The sequence below is a fragment of the Hylobates moloch genome, unplaced genomic scaffold (genome assembly GCF_009828535.3).
Source record: "Hylobates moloch isolate HMO894 unplaced genomic scaffold, HMol_V3 SCAFFOLD_2, whole genome shotgun sequence".
Lineage (NCBI taxonomy): Eukaryota > Metazoa > Chordata > Mammalia > Primates > Hylobatidae > Hylobates > Hylobates moloch.
Genome location: NW_026652277.1, coordinates 120,010,325 through 120,024,839, shown reverse-complemented (window position 1 = coordinate 120,024,839; position 14,515 = coordinate 120,010,325).

Sequence of the window (14,515 nt, the reverse complement as noted above, 5' to 3'; positions counted from 1 at the left end):
ACTATGATACTAGAGTAGTGGATGCATATCATTATGCATTTGTTCAAACCCATAGAAGGTACAGTAGCAATAGTGAGCTATAATGTAAACCATGGATTGTGGGTGATTATAATATAGCAGTGTAGGTTAATCAATTATAACAAATGTGCCACTCTGGTGGCTCTGGTTGAGTATATTAATAATGGAAGAAGCTATGCATGGGTAGGGACAAAGGAGCATACAAGAAATCTCCATACCTTCCTTTGAATTTTGCTGTCAACCTAAAACTACTCTGAAAAGATAATAAAGTAACAGAAAATCATTATATCATTGTAAAATTTTTCTGTGCTGTGTTCAAAATTATTATAAAAATTTTTATAATGATGAATATTGCATTAGTCAAGGATCTTTAGAGAAATAGAACCAGTAGGAGATACACACACAAACACACACACACACACACACACAAATTATATATAATTCAATTATAGAGAAATAGATACATAGTTTTTTGTTTTGTTTTTTTTTTTGATGGAGTCTTGCTCTGTCTCCAAGGTTGAAGTGTTGTTGCACAGTCTCGGCTTACTGAGGCCTCTGCTTCCTGGGTTCAAGCAATTCTCCCACCTCAGTCTCCCAGGTAACTGGGACTATAGCCCATGCCACCACACCTGGCTAATTTCTGTATTTTTAGTAGATATGAGGTTTCACCATGTTGGCCAGGCTTGTCTCTAACTCCTGACCTCAAGTGATCTGCCCGCCTCAGACTCTCAAAGTGCTGAAATTACAGGCATGAGCCACCATGCCTGGCCCAATTATATATAGAATATTATGTGAGATAATTCCAATATATATAAGTTATTGTGAGGAATTGGCTCACATACTTGTGGAATTTGAGAGGTCCCAAGATATGTTGTCTGTAAGCTGGAGATTTAAGAGAGCTGATGGTATAATTCCTTACACCTGAATCTGAGGGCCTGCGCACCAGGGGAGTCCATGGTGTAAAATTCAGTCCAAGGGCCGGAGGAGCTGGGATGAGATGTTCTAGCTCAGTCACTGAGACAGGGAAAAAGAAGTGAATTCTTCCTTTTTCCACCTTTAGCCTTCAAGGGATTGGATGGTGCCCACTTACACTGGGGAGTACAATCTGCTTTACTCAATCTAAAGATTCAAATGCCAGTCTCCTCCAAGAACACGTCACAGACATACCTAGAAATAATGTTTAATCTCAGCACCCTATAGACAGTCAAGTTGATGAGTAAAATTAACCATCACAATGTCTGAAATTACATTATATATATTATATATGATATATATACATTTTTACTGTGCTTTGATTATTAGAAGGCCACAGAGACATTTATCTTAAGTTGACTCTGAGAAACTTTTCAGTCTATTCTTTGATATCACATGACATTGACAAGGGCTAGATGATCTGTGTATTCAGTTATATTATAATTTATCTTAGGGATATTTTAGTGGTTTTCTTTTCTTTTTAATTTGCATAGCTTTAAAAACATGTAATTTAAGGCTTAAAGGAAAATTAATCTAAAAGAAAGAAACAAATTACATTTATTTTTACTATGTATGTGTTAAGAAAGACAATATATTTTTGGATAGAAACTATAATACATTGTAAGTTGTTTATAAAGAATGGTACTAATATATATTAAGTAGAAAAAAGTCAAGAAAAATATTTTTTACATTTTTTAATACATGTTTCTCTGTAATCTCAAATTATTTGACATTTTAGTACATAACTTGAAAATGAAGTGAGAAAGCATACATGTATGAAACATGGCCATAATGACCACTTAACATATTCTTAAAGATATTTTTAAAAACTCCCTTTTGTTTAGTTACCACCATTTGGAAATCATTGACACAAAGTATTACATCAGGGTTGGCATGCAAGCATGTGGAATAGATTATGACCAATATAATAAATTTTCAGTTGCCCTTATAAATAAATAAAATAATAACTCCTTAAATTTAAGAGATAAATATTTGTTTCTTAAGCTTCAGTCTTTTATAACAGAATAGAAGGAAATATATATTAGTCAAATCACATGTGAAGGTTTTTTAATTTTTTTGCAAATGTGTGAAGGAATTTCTGTGGCAGAAACTAGAAAGACAGAAATTTAGGATCAAATATTGGTAGGAGCAGGGCCCTAATAATTTTACTTAGGTTCTGGCTTGTAAACAAGTGTTGACTTGTAAACTTGATATGTAGAATATGCTTGACCATTAACAAATTGGGCCTCTAACAGACTGTGAAAGATTATGTAATTTTGTTACAGTTCTTCCACCCTTTCTCAACATTAACTATCACAGTTAACTGGGCCTATAATATAATTTTCACCCATTGCCGTTGGCTATTGTATTAATCCCTTTTCACAATGCTGATAAAGACATACCAGAGACTGGGAAGAAAAAGAGGTTCAATGAACTTACAGTTTCACATGGCTGGGGACGCCTCACAATCATGGTGGAAGGCAAGGAGGAGCAGGTCATGTCTTACATGGACGGTGGCAGGCAAAAAGAGAGCTCGTGCAGAGAAACTCCTGTTTGTAAAACCACCAGATCTCATGAGACTCATTCACTATTATGAGAACAGTGCAGGAAAGACCTGCCCCCATAATGCAATCACCTCCCACTGGGATCCTCCCACAAAAACTGGGAATTGTGGGAGTTACAATTCAAGAAGAGATTTGTGTGGGGACGCAACCAAACCATATCATTCCACTCCTGCCCCCTCCCAAATCTCATGTCCTCACATTTCAAAACCAATCATGCCTTTGCAACAGTCGCCCAAAGTCTTAACTCATTTCAGCATTAACTCAAAAGTTCACAGTCCAATGTCTCTGAGACAAGGCAAGGCCCTTCAGCCTATGAGCCTGTAAAATCAAAAGCAAGTTAGTTATTTCCTAGATAAAATAGGGTTACAGGCATTGGATAAATACAGCTATTCCAAATGGGAGAAATTGGCTAAAACAAAGAGGCTAAAGTCCCCATGCAAGTTCAAAATCCAGTGGGGCAGTCAAATCTTAAAGCTCCAAAATGATCTCCTTTGACTCCGTATCTCACATCCAGGTCATGCTGATGAAAGAAGTGGGTTCCCATGTTCTTGAGCAGCACAACCCTTGTGGCTCTGCAGGGTACAGCTTCCTTCTTGGCTGCTTTTATGGGCTGCCATTGAGTGTGTTTGCCTTTTGCAGGTGCACAGTGCAAGCTGTCAATGGATCTACCATTCTGGGATCTAGAGGAAAGTGGCCCTCTTCTGACAGCTTCACTAGGAAGTGCCCCAGTAAGGGCTCTGTGTGGGGCCTCTGACCCCACATTTCCCTTCTGCGCTGCCCTAACAGAGGTTCTCCATGAGTGCCTGCCACCACAGCAAACTTCTGCCTGGACATCTAGGCTTTCCATACATCCTCTGAAATCTAGGCAGAGGTTTCCAAACACTAATTCTTGACTTCTATGCACTCACAGGCTCAACACCACATGGAAGCTTCCAAGGCTTGCAGCTTGCATCCTCTGAAGCCATGGCCTAAGCTTTACCTTGGCCCCTTTTAGTCAAGGCTGGACCAGCTTGAACATGGAGCACCAAGTCCTAGACTGCACACAGCACAGGGGCCCTGGGCCTGGCCAATGGAACCACTTTTTCCTCCTAGGCCTCTGGTTCTGTGATGTGAGGGGCTGCCGTGAAGACCCCTGACACGCCCTAGAGATATTTTCCTCATTGTATTTAGGATTAACATTTGGCTCCCTGTTACTTATGCAAATTTCTGTGCAGGCTTGGATTTCTCCTCAGAAATCGGGATTTCCTTTTCTATCTCATTATCAGGCTGCAAATTTTCTGAACCTTTATGCTCTGTTTCCCTTTTCAAACTGAATGCCTTTAACAGCACCGGAGTCACCTCTTGAATGCTTTGCTGCTTAGAACTTTCTTCTGTCAGATACCCTAAGTCGCCTCTCTCAAGTTCAAAGTTCCACAAATCTCGAGGGCAGGGCAAAATGCTGCCAATCTCTTCATTAAAACATAACGAGAGTCACCTTTACTCCAATTCCCAACAAGTTCCTCATCTCCATCTGAGACCACCTCAGCCTGAACCTTATTGTTCATATCATGATCAGCATTCTTGTCAAAGCCATTCAACAAGTCTCTAGGGAGTTCCAAAATTTCACACATTTTCCTGTCTTCTTCTGAGCCCTCCAAACTGTTTCAACCTCTGCCTGTTACCCAGTTCAAGTCGCTTCCACATTTTCGGATATCTTTTCAGCAGGGCCCCACTCTACTGGTACCAATGTACTGTATTAGTCCCTTTCCACGCTGCTGACCAAGACATATATGAGACTGGGAAGAGAAAGATATTTAATGGAAGTACAGTTCCACATTGCCTGGGAGACCTCACAATCATGGTGGAAGGCAAGAAGGATCAAGTCATGTCTTCCGTGGATGGCAGCAGGCAAAAAGAGATCTTGTGTAGGTAAACTCCCATTTTTAAAACTATCAGATCTCATGAGACTCATTCACTATCAAGAGAACAGTGCAGGAAAGACCCACCCCTATAATTCAATCACCTCCCTCTGGGTTCCTCCCACACTACATGGGAATTGTGGCAGTTACAATTCAAGATGAGGTTTGGGTGGGGACAAAGTCAAACCATATCAGGTATCCATATGATTTGTTTGGGCCAGTAGAAGGTGGGTAGAAGACAGAAAATGATTAGTACCAAGCTGAACACTTAATAGCTATTGCGTGTTCTCATTTGCACCTATAATGGTTCTGCCATTTGCTGTGAGAATGCATGTACTAAGAAGGCATTAGTCAAGGAGAAAAAGGAGACATTTGAGGTGCATCTGTATCTAAATGTCATCCCTGCTTCTGGCCAACATGTGAGTGAGAAAATACTAATTTTGTTTGTTGCCAGCCAATGCGATTTTGATGCTGTTTGCTATGAACATTATTGCAGTAACAGTTGAACTCCAATCAATTTCTCCTTTAGCTAAGTTAACCAACCATGATAATACATTCTTCTATCTATATTTGAACATGGGTATATTGAAAAACTTAGTGTGTTAATATATGTGTGTGTGTGTGTGTGTGTATGTGTGTGTGTAAGAGAAAGCTGAGTCTTTGTCCGTGCATTGCTATGCTGCTTTTCCCTTCATACACTGAGAAAGCACCCACTCACTTTTGCAATGCCACATTCACACCCTTTAGAATATTTTACATAACCTACGCATACTTTCTTCCCATCCCTGCTTCTTGAAAACATTTTATTTTGTTGTTTGCTATAAAGTTTAACCTGACATTCAGGGCTTTTCACATGATCCTAACATGCAAGTCTATGCTTATGCTTTTCCTCTTCGATTCATATAAGGCACCTCAGTTAAGGATGCCCAAATCTGTCCAAAATTTCTCACAGTGGTGCCTTTACTTATGTCATTTTCTTCACTTGGAAATTTTTCCATGTTCTAGCTTTTATATTCACCACACTTAATTTCTTGCATCAGAACCAAGGTGCCAAAGAGCTTAAATTGAACTGGATGTAACATTATGTATTCCTACCTTAAAAATAAAATGCCAACTTAGAAATGATATATATGGAAAGAAAGTAAAAACAATTTTTCTCTTTTGTTTTCTTTTGTAAAGAGAAAAAAAATCAAAGAAAATAAAAGATGATTATAAGAAAGATATTGAAAAATCCTGGTTTACTTCCCACTCCCTAAAAAAAAAGATCTGAAGAAAAACATAACAAAGTAAACAGCTGATATTCTAGAAACTCTACAGTGAATACAGAGCAAAACAGAAGGTCATTTCTGTATGCAGTCTTGCCCAAAGCCAAGAAATAAAACCATAAACTATTTTTGAGATTTTGTTTTAAAGATCAAAAATATAAAATACAAGCTATTATATTCTAGGGAAAAAAATCTCTTTTCATTTTACCTTAGTTTCTGGCATTGTACATTTCTTTACTTTTCTTGGCATTAGTGTTCATTATTCAGAACAAATCAGTTTTAATATCTGTATTAAAGACTGATGATAAAGTAAAATTAGCTAAGTAAAAACTGTCACTTAAACTTTATATATTTCATAGAACTTTCAGATTTGCTGGAATTTTGATAATAATAGAATAGTATAAATTTCCACATGTTAAAAATAATTTATATATCTGTTACATATGGTCTTTCTTAAAAATATGTGAATATAAAATTGCAAATGACTTTTTTATGATATTGGAAAATATATATTTGCTTCAGTATAGAATCTAAGTAATACTAATTATATAATTGTTTATATCAGAGCAAAACTTTAAGTTTTCATTTCCTAACCTCTATATCTGCACAAAGCAATTTTCAAGCTTATAAATTTAATACGTATTAAGAATGTGTTATATCCTTTTCAAATAAAATGCATTTTGATCTCGTATTTGACTACAATGAAGTGAACGATTGAAGAAAGTTTTAGAGTTTTTATTTCTGGTTAAGAAACAGTAATCTGTGCAAGAGGCCATGAAGTTAAAATGATGAGATTCTATTAAATGGAGCTTAAGGAAGGTAAAGTTTGACTCTAAGAAAATGTGGTTGGGTTTTACAGAGAAACACATAATCTGTGTGACATTTTACAGGCTAAAAACTTTAATAAAATAAAAGGTATTGCCATTTTAAAAGGTGTTCATAGAAAATCTCCTAATATTTCAGAATTACAGAAAAACATTTGATATTTATGATTTAAAAACTTGATGTATTTTAGATAACTATCACACTTCTTAATTTAGTAACCTTACAAAAGATGTAACAGTAAACAAAAGAAATCAATCTAATATTCTTACTGAAGTCCATAGGTAAATTAAAATGGCCAAAAATTTTGAGCACTGAGTAAAGGTAGCTGAGTAAAGCCTGAAGACAGACAATGAGGGAGAGATCATGTCTTGGGGTTCAATGTTCCAGGCAGAGGGAAGAGTGGGTGAAAAGCCTTTGAAGCAGGAGCATGCCTGATGTGTTCAAAAAACAGCAAATAAGACAGTGTGGCTGGAGCAGACGATACAAGACAGCAGCAACAGGAGATGCGTTCAGAGAGGAGCCAACCATGCACATCCCTGTATTTGGTGGTGGAGAATTTGATGTTTTACTCAGAATAATTTGCAATCAGTAGAGAGTTTTGAACAGAGGATTAACATGAACTAGATTACATTTAACAAGAAGCCTGTAGCTGAAGTGTTGGGAATAAATTGAACAGGAGCAAAGACAAAAGCAGGGAGATCAAAAAAATTGTATTAAGTTTTGGTTATGTCCATGCCAAAAATTAAAGGAAAATGTGGACCATGGGTTAGAACCAGAATCAAATTAAAGGTGTTAGGACCAGCAAACTACAGTATTTAGCAAAGCATACCACATATTTGTTAAAAATTAGAGTCACTTAAGCAAAATTTACTAATAGTTTTTACCAAATCTTACTAAAATAAATTTTTAAATGTGGGATTTAAAATAAATGAAATTCAAGTAAAGCAGTTAAGAAACTACTGAAACAGTATAGCAGAGACAGAATATATATTTGGATTATGGTGATGAACATGAAGAAATCAGCCAGGGTTTAAAAATATTTAGAACATACTGATCAACAGAATATTGCCATGGGTTACCTATGCCTTGAAGCATTAAGGAAGAGAGGCCAGGGTTTAGAATGTACTTAACTTCTAGGCTTCTGATTTGTGAAATAGAACTGATATTCAAAGGAAGAAATCTGGTACCTTGTCCCATCTACTGTTACAAAAGAATGAAAATGAAAAAAAAGTATAGATATTAGGTTGGTGCAAAAAGAATTGCCATTTTTGCCATTACTTTTAATGTCTAAAACTGCAATCACTTTTGTACCAATCCAATAGAGGATCTACAACATATATCATTCTAGGTATAGTCAGATAGTGATGGTTTTAACACACATAGAAAGAAATGCCAAGTTGCCAGGTCTTCATTAATAGAAAGTGTATTTAATTAATATAATCATTTATGATTATTTTGACTATAGGTGATAAACTCATGGGTATGGGTGAGAGCATGTAGAGATCAAATATAAAACAAGATAACCTAATTCAAGCAGGTGTTCTAATATTTTCTGTCATGGTGCAGATAGGATTGGCATGGTGATAGAAACATAAGGTCATCTTGTAACTGCATTTTCTGTGGAAGCAATGTGGCATCCAGGGAAGCATGGGATATCCTGGCAGGATCACACTAACTTTTCCTAATTTATCCATGCCTCAAAACATGGGTAGACCACAGACCTGACAGAGAATACAATAATTGAAATTATTATCACTACACAGACTCAAAAGCATCTGAATAGAGAGGAATCAGGATTATCCAATGCCTGACAAAATGGTTGGGGTTTTCCCTGATGCACCAGAAAGGTAATTGAGTTTAACTATGAAACAGATACAAGGATAGCTGGCAAGAAAGCGAAGTCAATCATAAAGCTAAATGCAGCATCCTTGCTCCCAGGGCAACCACCTCATCAACACAGAGAGTAAACTATGCAGAAATGAAATTCCTCTGTTAGAACTGCCCAGAGCTATGGTTCCCTTGCTGTTTGGGTCTCTTTGCTAAATTGCTATACAGGAAATGTAAATTTATATCAACAAGGCTTCCAGAATATGATCTGAGGAGAGCCCTAAAATAGAAGGCAGGTAAACAGCAAGGAAATTTAACAACATACACCAACACTAATTATAATATATACAAGATGGGTGTATATAGAAATTCAAATGTAAATGAACAGTCACAAAATAAGAATAAAATAAGGAAAAGGGATAAATGTGTTTTGGGCTGTAAAAAATTCTGTAACATAAAAGAAGTTACCATAGACAGAAAGATTTTGTGAAAAATAATTACAAAATGCCAGCAATTATCCCTATCTTTGTAACCATCACCCTTGTTATGGAATTTTGAGGGCACTCTCAATCTGACTCTGTGCCCTGTCCTGTGATTTGCTTTCCAATGGGACATCAGTGAATGAGAGGTTTTTAAAAAATAATTATGTCTTGCAGATTATCCTCTCTTGCTGCTCATAGAACCCTGATGCTCTATAAGAGGTATGGACTAAGTAGCTGGATATGAGGAACAAGTGGTCCTAGTCATCTCTATGGCCACAACCCACAGCCAACCAACTACAAGACATGTGAGTAAAGCCTTCAACAATTAGCCAGTTGAGAGAGACTAGCCTAGATCACCTGCACCTGAATAATCCCTAGGAAAATCATCAGCTACATACATTTAAGTCCCTAAGTTTTGAAGTGATTTATGTGAAATTAAAACCAAGTGATACAGATATTTATGCATATTTTTGTTTTTAACAAAAGTACAAAAAGAATATAATCCACCTTAACTCTGTGATTATATATTTACCTATGATTATTGTATTAGTCCATCTTCACACTGCTAATAAAGAAATACTTGGAACTGGGTAATTTATAAAGAAAAAGAGATTTAATGGACTCACAATTTCATGTGGCTGGGGAGGCCTCACAGTCATGGCAGAGAGCAAAAGGCACATCTTACATGGCGGCAGGCAAGAGAGAATGAGAGAGCCAAGCAAAAGGGGTTTTTCCTTATAACTATTAGATCTTGTGAAACTTATTTACTACACCAAAAACAGTATGGGGGAAACAACTCCCATGATTCATTTATCTCCCACCAGGTCCCTCCCAAAACACAAGAGATTTATGGGAGCTACAATTCAAGATGAGATTTGGGTGGGGACATAGCCAAACCATATTGTTCCAAACTTGTCCCCTCCTAAATCTCATGTCCTCACATTTCAAAACCAATCATGCCTTCCCAACAGTCCCCCAAAGTCTTAACTCATTTCAGCATTAACACAAAAGTCCACAGTCCAAAGTCTTATCTGAGACAAGGCAAGTTCCTTCTACTCAAGAGCTTGTAAAAACAAAAGCAAGTTAGTTACTTCATAAATACAAGAAAGGTACAGACATTAGATAAGTACCCTCATTCCAAAAGAGAGAAATTGGCCAAAACAAAGGGGCTAAAGTCCCCCTGCAAGTCCAAAGTCTAGTGGGGCAGTCAAATCTTAAAGCTTGAAAATGATCTCTTTTGACTTTATGTCTCACACCCAAGCAAAAATGGAAATCCCTTTTAAAACCATCAGACCTCATAAGACTTATTTACTACCATGAGAGCAGTATGGAGAAAACTTCCCCCATGATTTAATTATCTCTCTCTGGGTCCCTCCCACAACACAGAATTATGGGAGCCACAATTCAAGACGAGATTTGGGTGGGGACACAGCCAAACCATATCAATTATGATCTAGTTGATACAATCTGTGGCAAATGAGAGAAAATTGGGGAGTCATGCCTTATTAGAAAGACAGAGAGATATTTTTAAACTAGTGACACTAAATGTAAGAAGTTTTTAAATATGTTGAAAACTGAATATGTAACAATTGCAAACAACAACAAAAAAATCCCAAAATAAAAAAATGAGAACAGTAATAATAAAGGTCTAAAGCCCATATTATATTAATGAAAAGCAACAAAAAAGAATATGAGCAAGTAGAAAAAGGAAATGGCATACTTTATATTCGGATTGATACAGTAGGAACTCAAAACACACATTCTTGATTAACATAATTAATAAAATATAAATGAGATGAATGATGTGTTTAGTAAATATTAGTAGTAGTAGACCTAAAAATAGTATATATAGCTAAGAACGTCAATCGAAGCAAAGTATGTGTAGCTATATGAAAACACAGACATATAAATTATGTGATGATAAATGTGAGGCAAGTAGATTATGCAAATACAACAAAAGAAAACTAGGTCACTCAAATAATGTAAGAAAAATAAAATTAAAGGCAAAAATCATTAAAAGGTACAGTTGTTGATTTTTATAGATAGTACAACCTACAATGCAGGTATAATACCATAAACTTTCAGTTCACAAGTTGAACGAAGATCGATAGAACAAAAGCAAACTTCTAACAAATAATAACCTTAGAAGAAGAAATTAACATAATTATGTGGTTGTAGAAGACTGTGCCACACTACTCCTTCCCTCTAGATATACAAATAAATAAGAAATCACAGAATCTGAGTTATTCAAATAATTTTAAGTAGTAGAAAATGAAGTTTTAAAAATTAGTGTATTTATATTTAAATTTATTATTAAAGATACCAACATGAAGAACCCAACCACCTGAAAATATTTAAACTCTTAAATATTTCTTAAAAGCAAACCACAAAATTGTGATTGTAGATGTTTAAAAAATAATGGTATGTCAAAAATGTTTAGAATGAATCCCAAACTATATTTAAACAAAAATGCTCATTTTGAAGTACAGTAAGTCCCCACTTAATGATATCAATAGGGTCTTGAAAACTGCAAATTTAAGCAAAACATCTTCCAGTAGGTCCTTTAAAAACAGCATTTTGTTTTTAGTGTTGTTTCATTGTGACATTGATGAGAAAAACAATTGGTTTTGTTATGTATAGCTTAGCTTAAAGTCACAGTTTCCAAGAACCTATTGAGGACATTAAGTGAAGACTTACTGTACTTTCCTTCTCGAATTAAAAAGAATATAACAATGTTAAGCAATCAAGGCAATAGTTAGAACAATTAAAAATTCAAATTAAGTTTAGTACATATACACAAGAAGGACAAATGTCTTTTCAGAACCTACACAGAGAAAGAATAGAAAGAGAAAATAGAAGTACTCTCTTCTCACAACCCTTTTATTTATAACATTTATAAGTTAGTCCTCTTAAACATCAAATTTTCTAATAGGATTAAATTTGAACAAAGAGTTCAAAAGCTAAAAATTGTTAGAAAACACTGGTTTCAAGCAATGTTACTTGTGCATATTAATACAATTATATCAAATAAATGCCAATCAAATAAAAAATAAAACCAGAGTATATCAGCTATAGTTTTTGATAATCATACTACAATACCTACCAGTATAAACTTATAAATGGAATGCAAAACTTGTATTAGTCAAAAGGTATAAAAAGAAATAAAAAAGATCTTCAGGGACATAAAAATGAATTCAAGAAAATTAAGTATTCATTACTAATAGAAATATTTTAGTAAATTAGCTGACAAATAATTTTTTAAGTCAGAAATAAGACAAAATATTTATATTACTCCTATTGTTTAAAATAGTTTTGGGAATTCTAGCTAATACAACAGAAGAAGTAAAATAGCCAATCAATATAACTGTTGAAAAGAAGGAAATAGAATAAATATTCTATGCATATTTGGAGTATCTCTTATGAAAACCCAGGAATATCAACTGTAAAATGAAGTGACCAACATAAAAGTTGAATAATATAGATAGTTTTAAAATAGATATAAAACAGCTAATAGCTATAGTTTCCAACATAAAAACTATAAATAATTTAAAAACAACTTTAATTGGAAAATTTAATCATACACAATAACATTAAAATTCCTATGACTACATTTAAAATGAAATAGGAAAACCTATAAAATGAAAATAGCAACCTATTAGGGGTAATAAAAGAATTTTTAAATAAACATCAGAAACATTTCATGTTTGTGCATAGGAAGATTAAATATCATAGAGATTCTAATTCTCTTAAAATGAAGCTACAAATTTAATGCAATTCCAATTGATTCTTTTTTGCACCTCAAAATATGAAATTCATTGTGTCTGTGTATACTTGCATACATCTATGTGTGCAGGCATACACAGAGACACACGTCTATGAAACATCAATAGATTTGCAAAGTATGGCTTAAATATATTAACACAACTGCTTGGCAATACAAATATATTAGATTTCTTCCTGTTATTATACACACAATATAAAGAATATCTATGTCTTAAGGAACCATGTAAAAAGGAAATAAAAGGAAAACCACAATATGTGAAACGTGCACATATATACAAGGGTTATTGTTTTAATGTGGTAATATTTATTTCAAACTATTAAAAAGTGACAAGAACAGAAAAAAAAGGTAAAAGATATAAAAAGTTGGATCCCCAAAGAAAAATATAAATTGCTAACTGGCACTGAAAGTTTGTTCAGTTTGGCTTAACTCATCAGGAAGAGTTTCTTCTCCACTTAGCTAAACTAAGAGGAGTTGACAATGAAGCTTGCTGCAACTGTTGTTCCTGCTCTCCAGAAAGTTTTGTAAAGACTGACTCATGCAGAGACGTACAGAGCAGAGAAATGGAGAAAGAGTCCCTGGACATAGCTGTGCTAAAAGCCAGAACTGCACAACCCTAAATTTGGGCTACTGGGACTTTGTAATTAAATGAAGAATCAAAGTATTATTTTAATATTAAAATAAAGTTTATTTTACCTAGGACTCAGATAAAGATGGTGGTGATTAACAAAGTTTGGAATGAAGAGATCAGATAAATAATTCCAAATTACCTATTTACATACATAAATGTAAATTGGTAATCCTTTTTGAGAGTATTTGGCAATATTTATCAACCAGCTCCAAAAATTTAAACTATCTGGACTAGTAAGACCTTTCTTTGAAAAATATCCTATGCAAATAATCACTTTGCACACAAAAATATATGTATAAGAATTTTAGCAATATAATTATTTATAATAGGAATAAAAAGAAAACTATATGTTAATAGTAGGGATTACTTCAATAAATTATGGCAAATTCCTTGAATAATAAGAACATTTTCAGAAAAATATTTCATAAAATGTTAAAACTTTGCGGATATTCTGTTAATTAAAAATAGGAATTTTATTCTGTTTGGATCTTTGTTGCACGAAGTCAGGGACCCCAAACAGAGGGACCGGCTGACGCCATGGCAGAAGAACATAAATTGTGAATATTTCATGGACATTTATCACTTCCCCAATCAATACTCATAATTTCCTATGCCTGTCTTTAATCTCTTATTCCCATCATCTTTGTAAGCTGAGGATATATATCGCCTCAGGACCCTGTGATGATTGTGTTATCTGTAGAAATTGTTTGTAAAACCTGTGTGTTTGAACAATATGAAATCTGGGCATCCTAAAAAAGGAACAGGATAAGAGCAATTTTCAGGGAACAAGGGAGATAATCATAAGGTCTGACTGCCTGCAGGGCCGGGCAGAACACAGTCATATTTCTCTTCTTGCAGAAAGTGAATAGGAGAAATATCACTGAATTCTTTTCCCAGTAAGGAATAATCCTGGGAAGGGAATGCATTCCCAAGGGTAGGTCTCTAAAATGGCCACTCTGGGAGTGTCTGTCTTATGTGGTTAAAGATAATGGATGAAATATACCCTGGTCTCCTGCAGTGCCCTCAGGCTTGCTAGGATTAGGAAATTCCAGCCTGGCAAATTCTAGTCAGACTGGTTTTCTGCTCTCGAACCCGGTTTCCTGTTAAGATGTTAATCAATGACAATGCATGCCCAGCAGGACATGGAACCTCATCAGTAATTCTAATTTCTCCCTGGCCTTGTGATCTTGTTCTGCCATTTGCCTTACGATCTTTTATTGCCCTATGAAGCATGTGATTTTTGTGACCCAC